We start from the raw sequence: 16,183 nt of genomic DNA, 5'->3' as shown, positions 1-16,183 counted from the left end.
AAGATGGTGAGTTAATTAAAATAGAAACCCAAGCTGGGAAATGGAAGGTTAAATGGAGTTCAGTATTCATACTGATGGTATGTGTCCCTTTGGGGCAGAATGCCATGCTGAAATTTGCAGCTGAGGAACATGCAGGGCTATAGGAAAGCAGCAGAGGTGGCTTACAGGGATGGCAGCACCTCTTTAGGGCTCATCCATTGCAGGACTGTAACAGAAATTCTCTACAGATGAGGATTGTTTCCAAGCTGCTAAAGAGTCACTGAGCCATTGCAAACCACAGCAAGATAATCTTCAACACCTTCATCAGCAAAGAGAACTTAGTTTTTCTGCTTTACTCACCGGAAAATGTGGCAGCTGCCTTACCATGGAAGCTTCAGAGAGCCCAAAATGGTCCATGAGTTACAGAACAAAAGGTTGTGATGGTGGCAAAGCTGCAGAATAAATCCATCAGTGATACACACAAACATTTTAAGAACTCCACTTGCAGCAACAACAGATGGGTCTCAGAGTATTTCTCAATTCAGAATTTTAAGACTCGTAACATGACAGGGGGAAAGCAAATCCTTATTTTGAATAGCAAACATTTTCCTTAGCACTTGGCAAAAAATGCAATAGTTGTGGTTTCTCAAAGTCCTTTGATTAGTTAGGGCTAGGATTATCATGTTTGGATACATTCAGTTAAATGGGATGTGAAAATGCATTTTATTTAATTCAGCACATAAGCCTTGGTGGGGAACTGTGTACCAGGAACCCTGAACTCTTCTCTCTTTGCCTGGAAACCTATTCAGAAACCTTTGTGACAGCAGAGATCAGCCCTCAGTTTTGTGGCAATACATGAATCTGTCTGACTGAGATTGTCCCAGTGCACAGCACAGCTGGTAACTCCTGTTCTCAGTTCTGCAGTTATTCATTCAAAGTCCCATCTTCCTTGATGTCCTCTTCTATTTGATAATGTTTGCTATCACTTCAGAGGTGTCCTGGCATTCCAGTGATGTTAGGAGGCTAGAGAAATAGGACTTTTTTTGTTCTTGACTAATGCACACTTCTTTTTGGTCTCTTACTTCTTGCTCCTGTTTTCTTTCAAACACTTCTGTGTAGAAGGTGCAGGAAAATAAGATGCACAGTTTTGCCCAATAAAAAAACTCAAAGCAATTTCTCTTCCTCTTCTGGGAGGCAAGTAAAACTGATTGTGTTAAAAACCATAGGGCTGTGGCATATCAGCAAAGACAACTGAGGCCATAGAAATCTGAGGAAAACCTTGCAAAAATGCCTTTCTTTGCTGGTTTTCCCTCTTACATGGACATTTTTAATGGCAATATGGGTGCAAAATAAAACTGCTCCAAAGAAGGTGACTTCTTCCATCTGCTTTTACCCCACTTCCACTGATTTGAGTGGTGACACGAAATGCAACCCAGTTCCCCAGGGAATCATCACCCAGAGCCCTAGAGGATGTAGTTGGGCTTCATTAGCAGCCTCATCACTGGGGCCAGGTGACCCTGCTTCCTTTAAGGAGCCTTTACACAGCAATTCTGAAGACGCCTTGCCTTCTTCTGCTGTAGGAGGATAGCAGTGTGTTCTTAGAGGTAAGTGGGTAAGACTGTCTTTGCTTTTTGATTTTTAGTCTGTTTTTAAGTAAAAGGAGAATGCTCAGACCTTCAGAGGCTTTGCATTTATGTTTTAACTCTGCCAGAGAGTGTTACTTGGTTTTGTATTGTGATACAGGTGTTTCAGCCAGTTGTTTGTGAGGGGTTAGTAAGTGCGGCATTATTAAAATACATTTCCTCCCTCTTTTTATCTCTTTTTGTCTGAAAAGTGTGAAAAAAGACCTCCTTGTATGAGGTCTCCTGAACCCGCAAACCTTGTGCATAAGAAGTTTAACTTAAGCTATGATGTCTTCAGAGAGCAAACAAAAGAATTATTTTTTCTGTTCTCTGAGCAAACAGTGAATAAATCCTTTGCATCCCAAATGTGTGTGGATAATATAATGGCAAAGCTGCTGAAAGGCTGATAGGAAATAATTAATTGCTGGTTTTCCAGGTTTTTATTGTTGTATTGACACACACTATGGCTGTGTCTTAATTCTGGGTTTGGATATTCATGTAAGGTAACACCTGCTAGAGGTAAGCAGTTCCATCCTTAATTATTTCCCTTGATTTAGAGAAATGTGTGTTTGTAGCAATAGGCAGCTAAAATGACTGTAAATTTCTGCTCCAATGCCTTAGCTTAAATAAATGCTGACAGGACTATTAAGTATTAATCTTATAATGCATACCTTGCAAAGAGACCTGAATTCTTGTTTAAATTGTGTTAAAATCCTTTTTCTAAGTCTAGCAAGTGTGGTAGTTTTGTCTGACTGTGTGAAATCTGGTTGTAAGGTGGGAGTAACAGTCTTGTAGCTTGCTTTCCTTCTAGAATGGAAGGTAAGAAATTATCCTGCTAATTCTCAAGGTATAAATTTTTTAGTTGGGGGAGAAAGATCAGAGAGCCTGGATTATAAAATTATATGATTCTGGTATTCAGGAGTTTACTGTAATTCCTAATTAATACTGGTTTTACCTGTGCTGTTTCACACAGAATTGCACATTATTTCAGGTGAAAGAGGGATAGAGAACTAAAACTGAGATATTTTTGTGAAGTAAATTATTTTAGTCCTTCCCCCCGCCCCCAACTCTGCCTCCTGATTTCTTTAACTGTTAAGCAAAAATGAGTGTGTTGTAAATATTGACTTCCCCACTCCCTGCCCTTCTGAGCTACTGTTTTTCAAATGTTGGATTTTCTTGTTGAGCTCCAGCAGCTGTTTCTGGCTGTGTAATTTAATCCTATATGTAGAAGAGAAGCTGGGCTTTTCACATAATTTCCATATTAAATCCTTTCCCAGTAGCCCTGTGTTGGTGATGAGAGCCTTTCTTTGGTTGTCTTGAGGTCCTCCATGGATTTCAGAGTCCCTTTGGAGTTTCAGTGAATCCATGAAAGGCTATGGCAGCAACTGACACAATTCAGGGATGGTTTATTCTTCTAAATAAGTGTTTAGACTGGTTTATAAACTTGTGGTATTAATCCTGTCACAGGGAGACAAATTCTTACTTCATTTCATGTGTTTGATGGTTCCAGAGCCTACTTTGGAAGAAGGCTTTTATCATTTCTCTGGAGCCCACATCATATAATAATCATCACTGGCTATAATAATCATCATCCTCAGCCTGCCTAGACAGCCACTGCTGATACCAGGCTGTGGGGAACACCCTCCCTCCTCTCTTTTTTAGGCCATTTCTTTCAAAGAGAACTGTTTATAAATGAAAGTTTAAGTGACCCAGTAACACTGATAGCTTTTGTGAATGCAGCTAGTTACTACTTCCCAGCACAATTTGTCTAACAAAAACTGGGACTTATCTATCTCAAAATAGGCACAAGTGAATAATGAATGTACAGCTGGCATCTGATCTTGCAGTCATTGTGTATTTTGGAAAGTCAACTGATTGACAATTTGATTTCTGCAGAGTTGAGGTACCCTTTGATGAACTATGAGATAAATGTTTAAGGTTCACTTTAAAAAGAGATCCTCTTTTCCTCTGAAAACTTCCCTTACTGATGCTAACTACAGCAAAGAAAACTGAAAAGGAGCAGGTGGAAGTGCTGTTACTCAGATTTTGCTGTTTATGGACATAAAATAGCATGGCTGTTAAGAAGGCTGTTACATCTCAAAGGCAGATAGCATGAGGGAGGGATGATGGTGGCAGGGTGTCTCAGGCAGTTAACTGCAGCTCTTATTTTGCTCCTTAGTGGAATCAGGAGTTACCTCCTGTGTCCTGGGAAACGAGTTAATTCTTTGAGGACACAAAGAATGGGATGAGGGATGAGGACCCCTGCTGAGCACAGGCAGGGCTCACACGAAGTCTGTGGGCACTCTTGATGTTTTCCCTCCCACGCGCCCATGCCTGTGCCAGCTGCAGTCCTGTCCCATCATTATTGCTGTGCTCATTCTCCTCCATTTCCCATGGCACAACTGGGGAGCTGAATGTGAAATAAACATCAGTACATTCACTTCGAGTTGCTTGGCATGGTGTTGTAATTAAAAGGTGGAGCCAACTCCCTCCATTTGTACAACAGGGAGGCATCGTTCCTCCTCCTGGCTTTTGTTTTCCCAAGCACTGTCTCTTCGTGGCCGCTCCCTCAAAGACCACAAGTTTTTTTTTTTTTGTTTGGTGGGTTGTTGTTTTTTCGTTGTTAATGTTTGACGAGTTGAAGACTAATGGGCAGGCTCACTGAGCTAGTGCAGGGACTGTGCTGTTCTGGAGCGCTGCTGCGGGCTGTGCTGAGAGCAGAGCAGCTGCAGACCGCCTGCAGATGTGGGCCGCACGGACAGTTGCTCATGAGTGATCCCATTATGCCTCCTCAGATCCCTCTCTGAGCCACGTTGGGCAACTGCTCCCAACCTCTAATGGCTTCCTTATGTTCTCTCCCGCTCTCGTTCAAGCTGTGCAGCTGGCTGCTAGGGGGACAGCACGGTGACAAAGGCTGCTGCAGCACGCTTGGCAGGCAGATGCTGCCTGACAGGCCATGGACAATGCAGGGGCTCTGCTCCCTCTGTAATTGGTGGCTGCTGAGTGCCGGGTAATTGGGCTCATGCCCTCTCCAGACAGGGTGGAACAGGCTAAGGGACATGGAGAAAAGGCTGCTTTGGTGGGAGCAGTGGGTTAAAGCAAGACACAACTGTTTCTGGATCCTGGGTAGTCATAGGTTCCCTGTTGGTACTGACAAAGGCCCTTTTCTCATTGTGTTTTGGAGCTGTTTGATCACGGCCCTCTGGCCATGCCTGAGAGGCATCACAGCTGATTGTATAATAACTCAGTCTAGCATTCAGGACAGCCTTTGTAGGAGGCGCTGCCCAGAGCTTTTGATCAGCAGCTCCTAGTTCAGATGGAGCACAGGAGAAGCGGAGGAAGACTGGAAAGTTATGAAATTTTTTAACCAGAACCTTGTGCTGCCTTTATTTCCAAGTGTGCAGGAATTCCTTATGAGATCCTGGCTGTTCCTGAGCTCAGACTGTGCCCTAGTGCACAGCTTGTGATGCCGGCAACCCACTCGCCCTTCTCTAAGAGGTAAAGCTTGACAAAGCCACCACTTCTGTGCTGCACATAGCAGCCAAGCCTTTGTCAGCATAATTAAATGAAAGCAAAATACCTCTGTCATTAAAGAATACAAATCTTTGACAAGAGCATTGAGGTAGGTCTGTCCAGAGCTCTTCCCTCAAAGAGCTTTCCAACCCAAACCTCAGGTTTTCTTTGAACTAAGCCTACATCAGACAAACCTCTTGCAACAGAGATGAGAGAGAGAAAAGACAGACTAGACATGGGGAAGGGTTTATAAACAAATCCCCTGCTGCTCACTTTGTCCCTGCTTTCAGTCAGCTCTGTGGCTTTCTGGGCTGAAGCAGACTGCAAGCTCACTGTGGTCCCTAGGGAACTTTTCCCATTGTCACTGGGGCTGGTTTCTGGCCTGTCCTGCTGCTCTCAGCTATCTCCTGAGCCTGAGCTGTGTGCCTGTGTCTCCTTGATGTTTGCTTCTCCACTCTCAAGCACACCCAGTGGCTCACGCATGAAGATACCATATCTTTTCCCTTGCAGAGGGGCCCACTTGGCTGTGTTGTCCCCTTTAAAAGAACATGATATACCAAGAGAAACAATTAAATTGGATACTCTGTCCTAGCCCCTAACCCAGATATTTTTCTGGAAAAAGAAGGGTTTGTTGTGATAAATGTGAAACGTGCAATATAAATATTTAGCTACTGTTAACTCATCTGTTAATGTTTCCTGCTATCTTTTCAAACTTTTTTGTGTGCTTCTTTGTATGATGGAAATATCATACCATACTGTTCTTTCCCATCTCAAAATAAAAAACATCTTTTTGAGTTCTCATATGATGGAGAAAAAGAGCAGTCGCCCACACCTCCAGTTTGTGCAAAGTTAATGACTGAGTGATCTACTTAATTGTCTTGTATTTCAGCTGGAATTTGTGCTTTAGAGTCCTTAGTTTGTTATTTTTGGTGGCCTGGGCTGCTTATTTCTGCCAGTTCAGGAGATGTGCTTACAATGAAGAGTTTGGTTTAGTATTTGGTATATTTTCTGCATGGGATGAATAATTCTCCTCCCATTTTCTGCTGTTGTAGACCTGTGTGAATGCAAGTGTAGGGGCTTTGATTAAGAGGAAAGTTCTGATAGGTGGTGATCCCATGAGGAGCTTCTGGGAACTGTAACAAGCCTTCATCTGCTGAAGTAATGGAGCTCTGCATAAATGAATATGGTTCCTTTTTCCCTGCTCCAGACTAAATCTTCCCAGCAAGTTCAGAGAAGCGGCTATGGTGGAAACACCCTCCGTAAATGTAGTGAGAAGTTACACAGATCCATAACATCTTCCCAATCCCATGGCACCAGAACAGCAAGACACTTCACAGGACAGGGAAAAACAATGATACTGAGGAGGAGGAACGGACATGAAAGCAACAAACAGTAATAACAAGAATAGAGGCACATTGTCATTAAATGAAAACATCTTAAACAATGACCTTTCTGACAAACCACAGAAATAGCAAACATGCAGCCTTTTTAATAACTGTTCCATACTGGAGTTTTGCACACATACCTCCTGGAAGCTTAATGCAATCCAAATGTCTGTCCCTTGGACAAGGCCTGGGGGTAAACGCTCTTTGATGCCTGAAGGAACAAGTGAAAGCTTGCAGGTTACTCAAACCTGCAGGAAACCCATGCTCCTGACTATGCCTCTCTCCATTTCAATATGAATTTTTAACATTTTATGATTTCTTCATCTTTTTCATTGTTTCTAGGGGAGGGAAGTGAGGGGAAAGGGGGAAGAAGACTTCTAGTAAATGTTTTTGTCATAAAAGATATGCTTGGTGCCTAGGCTAAAAATAACTTGTGTGGAATTTTAGTTAGCACTGATGTTGGGCTGCTGCAGCTCTCAGCAGTGTCATACTGCATTTGAAATGGATAAATGTCTCCATTTATATGATGATGGGGGTTTTGGATGAGTTGTCCTATTAGGCAAATACTACAAGCTGAAGGGATGGACAAAATACCATATGAGATAATATCAAAATCAGTAGCTGTTCCTTCCTAGACCTCTAAAAACAGTAGATTTTTTTTTTTTTATGAAGAAAGCATTCAGATTTTTTGTGTGTGTGTGTGTTTTGAAGCCTTTAAAATTTTCACTTCTTTCTAACAGCTTTCAACGGTGGGACCTATCAGACCCAATAACCATCTGGCTCTTAAATCAGGGGTCATTATGTGACTTTAATCTCCCATAACAGTATCTATTAATAAATTTTCAAAAGCCAACTCAAGAGCATTAGAGATTAATTGTGTTCAACTAAACAGAGTTAAAATACAAGCGATGGACAAATGTTCACCCATTTCTATTTAATGTTTTGTTACAAGCATTTTAGATTGTTGTATCTTTTTCCTATGTCTTTTATCACAATTCAGTGTTAGGTTATTACAAATATTCTCCAACCTTCAGAATTTCATTAGGAGTAATAGTAATGCTCATAGCCTCCAAGTCTGTAGAGAGGTGAAACAAGTAATATTAAACTACTACCAATCTTATTTTATGGTGTTTTACCAGAATAAAGATGTGTTGTATATAACCCAATAACTCTTATTGCAGTTTGTAAACTAAATGGAAGTAATGTAGTGTCAAGAACTATTGCACAAATAATGGAATTCAGCAACTCCAAAGTGCTTCTAATATAAAAGGTGAAAGGAAACGGAGACTCTGCTTCTGTTTTCTGCTGGGGGCTCTGTGTGTATGGATTTGCCTATGGGAGGACCAGGTTGGTAGTGGGTTCAAAAATTCACTGGTTAGACAGGAAGGATCCTCCCAGAAACTGCACATTGAGTGTCCTGCATCCACTGTGCCCTCCCCTGCCAGTTCTCCCAGGGCTCCCTTGGTGCTGTAAGGATGACCTTGCTCAGGCATGCATCAGGCACAAGCATGTCAGCTGTGATGTATCCTGTGACTCCACGCAGGTTAATGCTTTTCATCCCCAGTGACAGAGACACAGGGAAGTGTGCTAGGCTGCAGGCTGGGCACAGACATGTTGTACAGGGACTAACTGTGGCTGCTCTTGGAGTGCAGACAGGGCTTGTTCCAGACTTTCTGTGATGACTTATTACAGTTTGGGCAGACTTTCATATAATTTCCAAAAGGGCATGTTAATGTCTTGTATCTCTTGAAAGACACACTTTTAAATAAGATGCAGCTGGCCTGTGCTTTCAGCCTGTTCCCTTGCTGCCTTATGAGAAAAGATGACTAACTCATTTACGGCAATCCTGAGCAGTAATAACTTCAAATTTATGGTGCACCCAGTGTCCAGATGCCTCAGGGTGCCCGAGAGGCTATAACTTAAAACACAACTTTAAAAAAATCCCGTGTGATTGGACACAATGGAGCCGAGGGAGGAACAGAAACCCTATTGTGTGACAAATAGAACGGCGTCCCACAAACAATCCCCAACCCAAACTGGCTGCAGCCCGGCCCAGGGGGGTGCCATTGTGCTCTCCGAAATGCCAGAGAGGAGCACTCACTGCAGCTAAGGGGAAGCATTTGGACAGGCAGGCTTGGCACAGGGAAAAGCAGAACCAGCTGCAGCTTCAGCCCGAGGAGCTGTGGGTTTTGTTAACCAAGGGTGAATACTTCAGAAAGGAAGTGGCAGGCATCTTACAGATGTCTTTTACAGCTATTGCTGTTCCTCCAAAAGCCTGCTTTTCAGAGTACACTTACACTCTTATTAATCTAATGATTGCTCTGTGCATATAGACACAAACATTCTTCCACTGGTCCTACTCTAATTTCAGGTACTTAGAGACCTCCCTGTGACTTTAATCTGCTCTCAAAATCAACTTCTGCCCCCAGTGCAGGTGTATCAAGGGCTTGAATCAGCTGCTGCTCTTAGGGAACAGTGAAGGTAGCTGCTGACAGGGGGACATGTGAGATCCTCTCCCCAGCTACTTCAGTCTCCAGACATCTCTGCTTTGTGAAGCTGAGTAGACCTGTGAAGTTTAAATAGAAGACTCTGTCTGAAAGAGGGAATTTATTTGAATCATGCTATTGTTGCTTGTAAGCAAAGACACATTTCTAATTTTTGTCTTTATTTCGAACACATAATAATGAAGGGAATAAAGAAAAATCATATTCCTGCCTTTAATACTCCTCTAGCTTTCAAAACTGAGTAACTTGACTATGAAGTATTTGTAAGAATACAACCTTTGAAATAGCTATTGGTTTTCTTCATTTTTCCTTTATTGTTTATTTTTCTAAGTGCTGCATAAATAAATTTACAGTTGATCCTTGCAGACCATGGCAATAATATCCACAAATCATCTGAGCCAGAGTCATCATACTTGATGATTCTTATATTTTTTTAGAGTCTAGTCTGACATATTGATGTTTGGTACAGAGCTGCTGAGTACCCCTGGTGTCAGATGGAATATAATGAGGATGAGAGTTTTTAAATGGAAGCATTTAACAGAAAAGCCTTTTCCAAACACTCATCCTGCACAGTTTAATGAGAACTTAATTCCTGACAAATGGTGGTGGTTTGAATTTTTTTTTTTTGGTTGGTTTTTGTTAGGCTCAGTTCATTCCAAATGTGCATGTGGTGCCCCTGATTATACAAGTCCTTAAGCTTTATAAAGCAGCTCATGCCCAACAGTATTACTGAATCTGGTTCTGCTGAGGCCTCTAGGTGGAAAACTCCCAGATTTGTTTAAAATTTTCATATTCAGAACAGAATATGTATTTTTATTAATATTTCTCTTTCTCAGAACAGAACATGTATTTGTATGGAGCGGAGCAAAGATCCACAGAGCAATTTAAGTGTCTGTCCTCTATGCCTATGTTAAAGCAGTTAGAACTTCCCATTCTTCCAGAGGAATTTCTTACAGCACTGGAAGGGAAGTGTTTTCTGTGGGAAAATGTTGTTAACTGAGAAAGTGACTTCAGTGGAGGGCAGGCAGGCAGGAGAGTGAGAACCAAGGAAAGAACTAAGGTGTGTTCAGCATTGCTGCTGCCCGTTCTTAAGTCAGCTCTCAATTTGGTGTGTGCTATGCCCTCTTAGGACATGGATGCCAAATTACATGGTGTGTTGATTTCAGCTGTTCTAAAAATAACTAAAACCAGCAAAGAAAAATAAATCCAAAAGCATTACAAACAATATCCCAGTTCCCAGATCCCTGGTGTCAGTGGGAATTCCCCTTGCATTTCAAATCTACTGTGCTCAGCCCCAATGGTTCAGGCTTTTGTAGGCCTTAAAGCAAACTGTTCTCTTCTGGGACCAGGTTTCCTGAGCAGGGGAATTAAGTTGCTCCAGCTCATGGAGCAGGAAGAAATGAACACATCTGTAGTGTGGAGAACCGGGGGATTTAAGCCCTCCACTGGTGGGTCAGGCACAGCTGAATACTGAAAGATAAGAAGGTAGTGGACACTCACCCTGTTGAAAAGAGAGTGATTCAAATGCTGTTCTTCCGAGAATGGGAAGAAGACAGTGAGGCCAAAGTGCATAAAAATTATGTGAAAGATGACCTGAGACAAGTCTCTGGGCGAAGAACAGCACAGATTGTGAAAATGTGTGCTCAGAATGGCAAAATGAATTTTCCATAGCTGGCAGTCCTGAGAAATCCCTTCTGTGTATGTAGCCATTCTCCAAGGATTTAAAAACATTCTGTCAGGCAGCTAATGATACTTCATGTAGTGGAGATTCATGGAGAAGTGAAAATAGGAATATCCAACGGCACCTGGCAGACATGAAAGGCAGAGGTCAGTCATGAGAGTTGTCATCCATCTGCTAAAATAATATCAGCAAACCACTGTGAGTTCATAGTAGTCAGCTGTCTTCCTGCTACAGGAAAACCTAACGTGGTGTTCCAGCTTCATGTCCTGTTGAGGAATGGTGGAAAAAATACTTCATGGCATTAAAGCCATTTCGAGGTTTTAGAAAGAACTTCTTGTATGGTTGGACTGCCAAACATGGTGAGTTAAATGACTGGCACAGAACAGGTAGTGAAAGGGAGCCTAATTCCCATGCTTTTTCAGCTAATAAAAATGGAGAGCACAGCGTGGGAATTAGCTGGGTGATGAACCTCGTGTTCCACAAAGATCCCTCTCATGATTAGGTAGCAAGTAGAAGAGGAAGCAGGCAAGTTTAAGGCTTATTGCTCCCAGAAGGAGCACAGGATCAGCTCCAGAGCAGGCTGTAATGGGAATTGGGAAGGTGTAACCTTTATGCACCAGGGCATGTACGGGAATGGTTAGGACTGAAGGAAAGCTCACCAGGGAAAAGCTGGATCTGGGAAGTCACTTTCCATTAATGAAGGAAAGGCTGAGTTGATTCTGAAGGGGCTGACAGGAAAAACAGGGGGGTGGCATCAATTAGGGAAGTCACCCTCAAGCTGAAATAAGATATTCCTGAGCTGAGGAAGCCACGTCTGGGATGTGTAAGGATGTGGCCCAGTTCATGTGCTACTGCATAAAGTGTTTCTTTCTGTCACTTGCTGTCTCTGAAGCAATTAATGGAGATGGTTTACACTAAATGTTTTAAAGTAAGTATTTTAAACCATTGTCTACTTGCTTTTTAGACTTCTTTCCTGTATCACTCATGTGAAATTTTCATGGGAGATAGCAAAAAAAAAAAATCTACTACAGTCCCATTATATTGGGCTCCTTTTAGGTCCATCACGATGAAACCTGAATTACAAACTTAATCTCCTACTTACTCAAAATTTTGTCTTTTTTTTTAACCCTAGTTTCAAAACCTCTCAAACAACTGAAGTGGACACTTAATATATCATCAGTTGGGGAATGTAAGTACAAATGCATGTCTGAATTTTTAGTATATTCAAAGGGGAAGGAGAAAAATTTTAATTCTGAAATCCTGGCATGAGCTTCTAAGACATCAAATACCTGAGAGAGCTATTTTGACAGCAATTACTCTGTGCATGTAAGCAAAGAATGAGACACATTTAAAACTCATTTTATAATTCACAGCTTTTCCTGACCCTGAATGTCACAACACAAGCATTCTGTATTAGTTTACAGAAAATCCAAAAAGCCATCTGTACATTGATTAGAAGAGAGATTTTGGTAGGGAAATAACTTGTTTGTTGCAATGTTTGCTGAATTCAAAAAGCTTCAAAAGAATCAGTATAGGGAAAAAAAACCACCACAGGAAAAAAAAAAGGCAATCCTTAAAAATAGCTCTGAAAGGAATTTTGCTCATCAAATCAAAGTGCATTAGGGAAAGAACAACTTAAGCTTTTCAGAGCACCAAAAAACACAGACAAAACAAACACTGTTAGAGCTGGAAAAGACCCTGAGACACTGAGTAGATGGAACTTTTTGTTATATTTTAAACAGCCACATTTAATTGTTTCAGAAAGCAGATTGTTTCACATGAAAGAGATTGAGTTCTGAGTGGGTAGTTTGACATACGGTTTAAGTTGACTCCATGTCAACACAATTTGTTCCAGGTACTTCAGAGTCCCTGTGCCTGCTGATTACTGGTGGCAAGGGTGGCACTGTCCCCAAAGCAGGGCAGGCTCTAAAGTGTACACAGCTCTTACCAAGCTCAGGTAGTTTCTTTTTTTTGTTTTTTTTTTTTTTTTTTTTTTTTTTTTTTTTTTTTTTTTTTTTTTTTTTGAAGTGGAACTCTGCACAACTGAGGAAAGGAAAAAAACCAAACCCAACCCTGAGAGGTCTTTATGCTATTCCTCTTCCCATCTTTCACTCAGACTCTGCCTTGAGGTGAGCTGGAACCTTTCTCTCCTGGAACCTTTCCCTCCTGGAAACCTTCAGTGCAAAATGAGTCAGTGCAAACCCCATTTCCATGCTGGCCCAGGCACTGCAGGGGGGAAGGTCTGGGAAGTCACCATGGAAAAAGAACAACGGTCCCAAATGAAGTTCAGGACTTTGTACCTAGGCAGAGAAAGGGGCTTGGCAAATTCCAGGGAAATACCTGCCTGAAACCTTTGCATTCCTGGTCAAAGCTAGGTGTTATTTGCACACCTGAAACGTGCAGGTACACATGAGCTAAGAAGGAACAATACTGTACATGTCCTGCACGTGAGGTACAATCCAGATAAGACAAAGATTTGCTTTGAAAGAGCTGCTCCTGATCACACCAGGTTAAGTGGATGGGGCTGGAGAGGAGATCCATAGATTCAGGAAGGAAGTTTTCAAAACATATCTGCAAACTTGGTTAAACTGCAGGGCAGAAATGTTTTGTGGACCAGTTCAAACTGGGAAGGAGGATCCATTATCATGAATAACACCCTGGCTTGGGTGTGTCAGCTGCCAGAATCTAATTCTGGCATTGCTAGGGATGCTGCAAAAGTTGATATTTTAATACTGCTCCATGCAAGGAACTCTTGAAAGCATGAAAAAGTCATTAGCCTCAGATTTTAGTCCAACTGCCTGCAGAGCAGGAGGAGGAAGGATAGAAATGTCAAGTCCCTGAAAAATTTTAGAGATGATACTACACCATCTAAACAAGGGATTAGCAGTGAAAAGCCATCCCTTTTTCTTGGAGAACACATTTTCCTTCTAAGCTGCTGGACACTTCAGGGGCTGGCATGTTCACTTCTGGCATCTTGAAGAGCATTTGGGTCTTAGATCCTTTTGTTTGTTAGAATGTGACATATTAAGTATGACACTTAATTAGCTGCTCCTCGAGTGGAGGGCCTAACATACCGTGCCTCTGCTATGGTGTTGCAACAACAAGTACTGTAACTCCAGACCAAAACTCTTGCAATTATTTTGTTTGTCACCACAGGTGGATTCCTGCCATGGAATTTCATGTGGGGCACAGCAGCTTTCATGACTACATAAGAGCCTCCATCTGAAAATACCTTGCTCCTTTTCCAAGGAAGTTATGTAAATTCATTTTGACAGTGTAAGGCTTCAAATCTGAAGGCTGCTGGATTCCCTGGTGTTTCTCCTCAGCGTAGTGTATAGAGCAATACAGAAACAGAGGGTCAACGTGTTCAGTTTCTTTGTGCTGCACTGCAAGTGAGTCACAGCTGTAAGGTTAATGGCTGATTAAGTGGGAAAAAAAGGGTATTTTGCTACAGGTGGACAGGCAGTTGTGCACTTGTGTTCAATGTCACACCACCAACACACCATGAAAGGAAAGACTGGTGACAGTTTTGTCCAGTGCTACAGCACTTTCTTCTAATTTGCTTAAACAGAATAAGACACAGGTAATGGGCATTCCACATTGGAATAATAATGGCTAAAATGTACAAAGTAAAACAGTTGTTCCTGTGTACTGAAAGAGCTTAAAACCAAGACACAAATGCATCCAAACTGTAATATTACCTTTAAATTCCCATAGAAGAAATATTTTAAGGTTCAAAATGAAGACACCCCCACCCCCCCAGCAGATTTTTGTTTCAGTTTCTGAAGAGAAAAATACTGAGGCCTTCATGAAGTGTAAAATAATTTTAGAATATTCATGACCTTTGGAAAAGGTCAGAGACAGGGAAAATGATGCCAGCAGTTTAATCTGATGTATATTAAGAAAGATGGGCATCCAATCAAGGAAGTGTTCTGGTCTCCAAAAATATTAAGTATGTTCAATTACGCAGGGGGAAGGAAGCTTTAGAGCTAGATGTCAATTAAAAGAATAGTTAAATTTTCCTCTTAGTTTTAAAACTGAAGCTACTTCCCCAGGCAACTTATTTCCTCTCAGTTCAATTGATTTGTTTTTGAGATGGTAGAATTCTTACTTATACAGATTTAGATGCTCCATTTTTATTACTAAATTAGTAGTCAGTGTCCAGGCTATCAGTCAAGATGCGAAATCTGTGGGTCTGGTGTGTTTTCATTCCTCAAATTATTCTTTCAACCATGTTAATGGAGCCTTTCCTCCTTTTTTCTTGTCAAATTAAGGACCGCATAAAATTTACCAGAGCATTTGCTCATGTATTGAATATCATGCAGTATTACATAAATTTCTCTGTATAAACATGCGTGTTGGTGGAAATATACATCACCTCTTTAAATATTTTTTTTCTTATAAGGCTTTATGATAGCTAAACTACGACACAGCAGATGCTAAGTACAAAAGGCCATTGTGTGCAAATAGATAAAGGGAACAAAAAATAGTCAGAGGGAGTTTGATGTTCAGCTAGACCTGATTTTTTAAATTTAATTTTTACCCCGATGTCCACCTGTGGCTGGGCAGGAATCCAACTGATCCAAAGCACTTTCATGATGATTTTTTTCCCCGGCATGTGGTAACTAAAATTCAGGATATTTGTTTCATTCCTTCGAAACGACACCGACACAGAACTTTTCTAACACTTTGCTGGAAAACTAGGAGCTTTTAATATTTAACTTCTATTGTTTATACATCTTCTAACATAAAAAAGAGGCAGACAGAAAAGAGGTTGTTACGCTCCAGTGGTTTAATTATTATCATTAGCAGCACAATTTTAAAATATGTCTATAAATAGGGTTTTTTTTTCCATTTTCTTCCTTTTCCTTCTGCTTGCCTCACATGCCTCCATACTTATTTTTAATTCCTTAATCAGATACGATTACAAATCCCTTTTCTAGCTACACCACCACTTCAGTTTAGAGTGCAACAATGAGTATGACGTCAATGAAAATCCCAAAAATCCCCAAGAAAGCTATTCAGCTTTCTAGAAGGTCAATGTATATTGTGCAGATGTATAATGTATATTTATGATGTATATTGTAGTTTTGTGACAGAGCACTGGTGTGATGTTAGCAACTTGTTAAAGTCGAACTTTTCCTCCCTGTTCGACTACATTTTGTGTACTTTTAGTCAGAAAACCATGCCTTCGCTGGCTGTGTCGTAAGAACATACAGTATGTTCATTTTGCTTTTAGACAAAACGCGTCACGTTTGCGCGTTCGCAAGGATGCCCGACTTCTGCCTCGAGATCCGCGCTCCCCCAAAACCAACCCCCGAGAGCCAAGGATTGCTCGGCCTCGAAGCGGAGCTGCCTGCACGCACTGGCGGAACACGAAAAGAAGCGGCGGGACGAGCCCGGGGCGGGGGACAAACCCTCACGGAGACCCCCGTCCCCTCACGGCGACCCCCGTCCCCTCACGGCCCCTCCGTCCCCTCACGGCGCCGCTGCCCCGCC

The 16,183-nt window shown here is 41.7% G+C and overlaps 1 long non-coding RNA gene across 5 annotated transcripts; it reads left to right on the top strand.

The window, feature by feature from the left end:
- Positions 1 to 1,484: 1,484 nt before the first annotated feature.
- LOC135298614 (uncharacterized) lies at positions 1,485 to 16,073 on the top strand. 5 transcript variants are annotated; one of them, XR_010360643.1, is made up of 6 exons: positions 1,506 to 1,583; positions 2,038 to 2,120; positions 11,817 to 11,873; positions 12,713 to 12,813; positions 13,841 to 14,076; positions 15,924 to 16,073. It is a non-coding gene; the product is annotated as an uncharacterized LOC135298614 (long non-coding RNA). The 5 variants fall into 5 exon arrangements; XR_010360641.1 differs by lacking the exon at positions 15,924 to 16,073 and having other exon boundaries at positions 13,841 to 15,822; XR_010360645.1 differs by lacking the exons at positions 12,713 to 12,813; positions 15,924 to 16,073 and adding an exon at positions 12,540 to 12,641 and having other exon boundaries at positions 13,841 to 15,822.
- The last annotated feature ends 110 nt before the right edge of the window (positions 16,074 to 16,183 follow it).

Source organism: Passer domesticus, chromosome 4 (assembly GCF_036417665.1).
Source record: "Passer domesticus isolate bPasDom1 chromosome 4, bPasDom1.hap1, whole genome shotgun sequence".
Taxonomy (NCBI): domain Eukaryota; kingdom Metazoa; phylum Chordata; class Aves; order Passeriformes; family Passeridae; genus Passer; species Passer domesticus.
The sequence above is the reverse complement of the archived record's forward strand: the minus strand, read 5'-3'. Positions and strand labels throughout refer to the sequence as shown.